We start from the raw sequence: 6,770 nt of genomic DNA, 5'->3' as shown, positions 1-6,770 counted from the left end.
AGCATGTTCTCACCTGTGTAAGTACAAACGTACATGTACCTGTACATTTCTGAAAAAAAATGGCTGAACTAGATATGGACCAGGATACTCTGACTGGATATTTTCCTGAACAAATACCAGTTCATTGCAGTAACTTCACTAAGAGTGTGTTTTAGCTAGAAACTTTAACTAGTGCCAAACCAGTTGCTTTGCTACCTTCCTCATCCCCAAAAAGCAGGAGCCCAACACTCCAGCTGTTCTGGCTGGAAAGAGAAACTCCCTGTGCCATTCCTTACTACGCTGTGCTAAACTTCAGCTCTTCTGTGCTGTCACTCATTTAGGAACTGTGACTTATTTCATCTGTTCCAAGACAGCATTTACAGAAATCAACAAAACTTCCTGAATTAGCCCTGAAAAAGGTCAAGTGTGGTATTGGCATATGCAGCAGATAGAAAGCAATACAAGGGGAGGTTATTGGACCAAAAATGGTGCAGAGGGAATCTAAGGGCTGTCTGGATGAAATGAGTAAGAGGGCTGATAAATTCTGCCTGTTACTCATCTGGGATTAAAAAAAAAAAACAAACCAAAAATCTCATACCACTGAAATAGGAAATTTTTATGCTAGCACAAAAACTTAACCAAAGGAAACATTTCCCTGGCACTGGTCTCACCCTCATCATTTACCACCACTGAGCCTTTGTCCACTCCATCTTAAAGACAGAGTGAGTCAACCCTTGTGCAATCACCACCCTCACAGGACCTGACAGTCTTCGTGACCTTGAAGTACCAAATGTAAGGAGCTGTGGCCTTCAGGTCTTTTTCCTTTACTGGTTTTAAGTTCTTACAATTAAACCTAACCACCTTGATAAAATACAAATCTCTGAGCACACAGGCAGATAACATGCTTAAGTTATTTTAAGCATGTCAGGGCTCAGAATGGGTGAAGAGCTCATGCTAGTTCTGTAGTCCTTTCCAGTTTGCAACAGCATTAAAAAAGCCAACCCCCAGCCAGAACTGTCCTTGTTTCTCCTGTCCTCTCTTTTTTTTCATTTCTTCTTGTCTGCACAAAAGCAGAAAGATTCTGAAGTGTGGTCATATCTTGAGTCCCTCCTCACCCAGGTATTATCCTAAGTGGACCTGTTGCCACCACTTCTCAACACTTCTAAAAGACTGCAATTCTTTCTGTTTCAAAAAAAAAAAAGCTCTGTAAAAAAAAATTTACCTTGCTAGTGCATGCTGAATGCAGAGCAAATAAAGACTGAGCTACAGCACAGTGAAAATAATCTTTCTGCTCAAATGCTGGGGCCCTGCTTCCCTGTCTGCTCTTCTGGTGATCATGTTCTTTGAACGTTTGCTCCACTGAAACAACCACTTGCATTTCACAGCTCTGAAAGCTGCATTTTGGCTGGGAGTTTTCCTCTTCCATGGAACAGGAAACTGTGTGCAAGGAGGAGATTATTTTCCTATTGCACAATTTCTTTATTAGCTACAGTCCCAGCCTCAACTAATGAGCCTTCTTTTCCTTTTGGTTTGTGCTCTGAGTGATCTCTGAGGCCATGCAGCCAGAGTGTTTCCGAGTTCAGTGATTTCACACTGCTCCTTTGTTGCCTCCAGGAGCTGGCTGCTCTGCCACACCAGGAGGTGGTAATTGCAGCCAGTCACCTGCTGATGAAGCAGGGGAAAAGCTCTGGTCTACCCCTGGTCCTGAAGATTCCAGCTGAGAGTTTCTCACTGAGGTACCAGCAGGTTTGACGTGACTTGCCAGACTTGACAGGTGTTGGCCTGGGGCAGAATGGATTCGTAGGCCATGGCTTTTGTCCAGAGACTGATCCCACTTAACAGTGAAGGGAATAAGAGTAGTGTTTTAGCAGTTTGGTACTGACAATTTTGAAAAAAAACCCTCCATTCTCTTAGCTGATTAGAAGCAGGACAGATATCTTTCTAGCCCTGTGTTAAACTGTCCAAAAATGTGAGGTTTCAGTTTCTTAGTCCTCTTAGACAGACCTGATTTCCATGAAACTCAGCTGATAATTGACACACTGGAGGGAAAAAAAAAGAAAAAGTCAACAACACAAACCTTTCCTTGTCGCGCCTGATGTGCAGAGTCCTGACTCCTGCTACAGACCAGTATTAGTAACTTGTTGGTTTTCCCTTCTGTCTCCAGCAGCAGCTGCTCCTCTCTCTGCACACACACACAGCAGGTGTCAGGTGAAGGTGTGAAGTCCAGGAGTTAAATCCTATAATAGTATGCTTGAGTTAGCACCTGTATTTCCATTCTGGTATTCCTGCCTCCCTGGACTTGTTTCTCTCCAAGATTTAACTTTGTTTCTGTTGCTGCCTTTAATAAAGAAATAGTTTCAGCCAGGTATGACCTTGGCCTTTGCTAACAGTGTTAAGGAGTGAAGGTACTGCCAGGGAAAAGTGACACATACAAGTGTTCCTAGTTTCAGTATCACACCCAGGTGTGATAAACTTCACAGTGTGGAGTTTAGACTTGCCTAAGCAAGTGCCTCCAGTGTGATTCACCTTCTAGAAACAACTCCCTGAGCTTGAATTTCTTAATGCAAAAGTCCTTTACATGGGCATGTGCCTGTACTCATCCTTCTAGATAAAATGCAGGGACTGAATATTTTAAATTCATCTCAGTGATCTGTACAGCATGTGCTTTTGGATCTTCTGGGAATGGAAGGAATTTAGACTTTATATAGGTAGAAATAAAATTGTCCTGGAATATAATTATCCTGAAAGGTAAGTCAGTGCTGTTGGGAAAAGGGAGGTCAGACCACCAAACACCCAGGACAGCAATGAACAGGCGCAGTGGCTTTCTTGGTTTCTTGGCTGCTTTCAAACAGCAGTGGAAACCAAGGTGTGAATGCAAAGGAGCCATATTTTAACCTCTGCCTATTTTTGATTCCTGTATATTCTCAGTCCAGTTTTAATAGTCTCAGATAAATAATTATAAAGATAACAAATTCAATACAAAAATAAAAAAGATATTATATACATAAAGAGACATGTTTTAAATTATTAAATGTAGTTTTATATTGATGTACTGTATTAAACATATACAAATGTACACTGTAAATAGATCATGTATAATACATAATAATGTATCTATACAAAGATAAGAAAAATAAATTCTAACAAAAATTTCCCCAGTCCAGTCCAACTGTCCCCAGGTTTTTGAGCCAGAACTGTGCATCCAACACCATCACATGTCCTTACCAAAATGAGAAAGGGTAAAAGGGTGGGTAAGCCTTTCTCCCATGGAACTGTACTTACTCATAGTTCCTTTGAGCTGCATCTCTAATCCTGTGTTCAGTTTTGGACTCCTCACTACAAATAAGACTTTCAGGGCTTGGCCCATGGGTTCTGCTCTCCTCCTCCTCCCAAACCCACATTTTCTGCAGTAACACCAGGTACAACCCAAGCCAGAGGCTCCACAGCACCCAGTGCACACAGCAGGGACAGAGGCAGAGCCTGGGGAAGGGAGGGCAGGCTTGGAGGGTAAGAGACAAATTTGCTTTCCTCTAAGACTCTCAAAAGCCCATTGGAGGCTTCCCCAATAAGGACAATCCCTAACAAGCAATATAGGAAGAGCACATCTGCAAAGTAAATAGTCACTCCCTCAAAGGCCTGGTTCTGCTCCACTGGTCTCTCCACAAACAGCAGTGTCGGCTGCTGAATGGACCCTCATTCTCTATTGCATATAGAGCTGAGTCTTTGTAAGCACTGCCAAGGCAGAGGAGTGGAGAGAGGCTGCTGCTGCCCTCTGAAGGCATCACCAGCTCTGTACCGTAAGGGAAAGATGAAATAGCAGTGAAACCTAAGCTATAAACAGCAAAGATCAACCCTTGTACCTTTTGCATCATGGTCTAGCAAGAAAAACCAAGCAAAATGAATTTAAGTTTGCCTCCCCGAAACCCAAGCGAGCTACTTACGAGCAGCTATTGTTGAGCGAACCCGTCTCTGTGGCAAAAGAGTGGGATGACTTGTTAGTAGAGGTGAAAAGCCAATCGAGCTGGGTGATAGCTGGTTGCCTGTGAAACGAATCTAAGTTCACTCTTAATTCTCCTCCAAGGAAAACCCACAAACCCTAATGAAGCGAATTAAGGGCTCTGTGAGTCAACCACCACAGTTAATCAGGAAAAAAAAAGAGATGAGAGAGGTCCAGATCTTGAACAATTTCCTCTCCTGTAAACCCCAGGCAAGGGAGGACAGCTATGTTGATGCAGACAAACAGTGGTTAGATTAAGCATTGGATAAAGCCAAAGAAATAAGCTTTTGAAAATGGGCTTTTTTGTTTGTTTGCCTGACAAGCGTGGGTGCCTTGTTCACAGCAGCTCATACATTTCAATAAGCTAGGAGAGGCTCATGACAAACGCTCTCAGGTCTCATTTACTGCAGCATTTACTTTGATTTCAAAGAGCAGACTTTTTTAACAACTACAGGACCCTCTTTGACAGGGGAATGGCTGGATGGTGGCAACTACTTTTCCCTGAAGTTTTTAAGGAAACTTTCCTGTCTCACCATTCAGGAGTCACTCTGGCAGTCACACTCCCACCACTCCAGACTGTCCCTGCTGGGAACAAAGCCCAGTGGGTTTTACCCCAGTAACCCCATGGGTGCCCTCTTGGCTTGATGCACACCCCACACTCACAGTCAGAGAAAAGGGTTCCTTACCAGCTCAGTTCTGGGTTTCCCACAGCTCAGGGGGTGGGAGTGTGACTGCCAGAGCAGCTCCTGGATAGTCAGACAGGAAAGGTTCCTTAACACAGTGCTGTTGAGGGTGAGCCACTGCATTTAACCAGGACTGTGGGTCCAGCAGGCAGCATCTCTCCAGCCTGCTGCAGGGTTGCTTCAGGGAAGAGAGGTGTTGAACATTTAAGAGCCAGAAGAGGCTGATGGCATTCAGTGACAGGCTGAATGGAGGAGCTCAGAGGAGCTCCATCTGCACTATCAAACACAGCCATGCTCAGCACGTAATCACCATCCACTGCTGTCTTCTGAAAAAAGCAACAGGATGGGGGAAAATCACAAGAAATCCTCTACATTCACTCAAACTTCTAATGGACAGTGGTTCTGAATCTCTGAGATTCAAAGTTCCAAATGCACATCGGAATTCTTCTTCCATTCCCACCAAAAAAAAAAATTAGAAGAGTTTTTTGTAGATGTGGTGCACATACCACTTAAGAAGCACTTTTCACACATACTGTCAGTTCTTTCCTGCAGAACAGCTTCTCCCACCCTCTCATCTCTTATATCCAGCCACACAGCAAACACACAATCCATCAGCCTGAGATGTGCCTGAAGAAAGACAGGTTTAGCACTTGTCATAGTGAAGCCATGACACAGACACACAGGGGACAAAAGTGAACAAGTTTCTACACTAACAACCACTGATATGTTAGTCAATAAGCCTTTTGTGTGAAGAGGATTAAAAATCTCCAGTGAAAAAGAGGGCTGGCTTACCAGTGATGGGTGTAAATCAGTTTCAGAGGCCTGCAGGGCAGGTGATTTGTGGCACAGTCTGTGGTTTCTTACTGACATTTAATATAAATAAATTCTGTCACTTTCTAGGTAGTCCTGTTGCAGGTACTGACTTGAAGACTGAGCATCTTGTAACTGGTCTGTCTTTGAGAAGCCCAAGCAATTCTAACAGAACTCACTCTTTCAGGGTAAAAAAAAAAAAAAAAAAAGTTTTTTAAAAAGTTAAAAAAAAAACCCAACCAAAAAAAAACCAACTCAACAACCAGAGAAAAGTCCTGTGTGAGAGCCAATACAGCTGTCCTTATAAATTTCAAGGTCAGAAAGAATGATTCTCTGACTCCAATCTATTTTCCAATGTAACAGAGGTTGTTAACTGCACAGTCTATAATAATTATGCCACAAGAATTATCAACTAGCTCTTGGCATAAGTGGGAATTAGCTTTGAAGCTAAATGAGAGACACTTCAAACAGCAACTCCCTGAATACTCCTGGAATTCACAGCTACTGAAAATCTACTCTGTGCTCTGGCAGGAGTTCAGGGTAGGTAGGACTCTTCAAGCCATTATCTTTTTGTTTAAGGAGTTTGCTTTCCTTTTGCTCATTGCAAAGTCTGGTGATCAAACTACAAATAGGCCTCCACCTTCCATTATACCAATTATTCAGGTGAAGATTAATCTAGCCAGCTATTTCCTTTACCTGCATGTGCCTGTTCTTTGCTGCTCTCTCCCATACAGGTGAGTCTCCTACACACAAGCCCATATTTGTGGCCCCAAGAGTGTGTTGGTTGTGCACAGCAAGCAACTGTTGATAAATAATGACAATTTTCACTTCACTTACTTATGCACTGGAGTTGTCACTTCTTTTCATCACTTGGTTTGGAGAAACGTATCCAAACTACTCAAACATCTGAGCTGCCACTCCTTGTGGACTTAGAACAGTTTTCACAAGACCTGAAGAAGGGCTTGGGGCAGGATTAGCCCCCTGGAAGGGGGAACTCACACATAGGAGAGATGTAAACTGGCACAACAATGATACAGCACTTGCTCTCCCAGGTGGAAATAACTAACAAGGGTACTCCAGGTAATTTCATATGCAAGTAATGAATAAAAGGCAGCCAATTCTCAGGTGGCAAGTGGCAGTTATTTTACAGCATGCCATTTTGAGCACCACATTGATGTGAACGAGCTGTACCTTTGCTGGAAAGTTGCTTTAAAAGCTGCTACCTCTGTTTTAAAGCTTTTGTTTATGTAGCTGAATGCTTGGTGCCCTTACCTGGAGCTGTTGGGATAGCAGGGGGAAGA

Source organism: Camarhynchus parvulus, chromosome 5 (genome assembly GCF_901933205.1).
Source record: "Camarhynchus parvulus chromosome 5, STF_HiC, whole genome shotgun sequence".
NCBI lineage: Eukaryota > Metazoa > Chordata > Aves > Passeriformes > Thraupidae > Camarhynchus > Camarhynchus parvulus.
Note: the sequence above shows the minus strand (reverse complement) of the source record.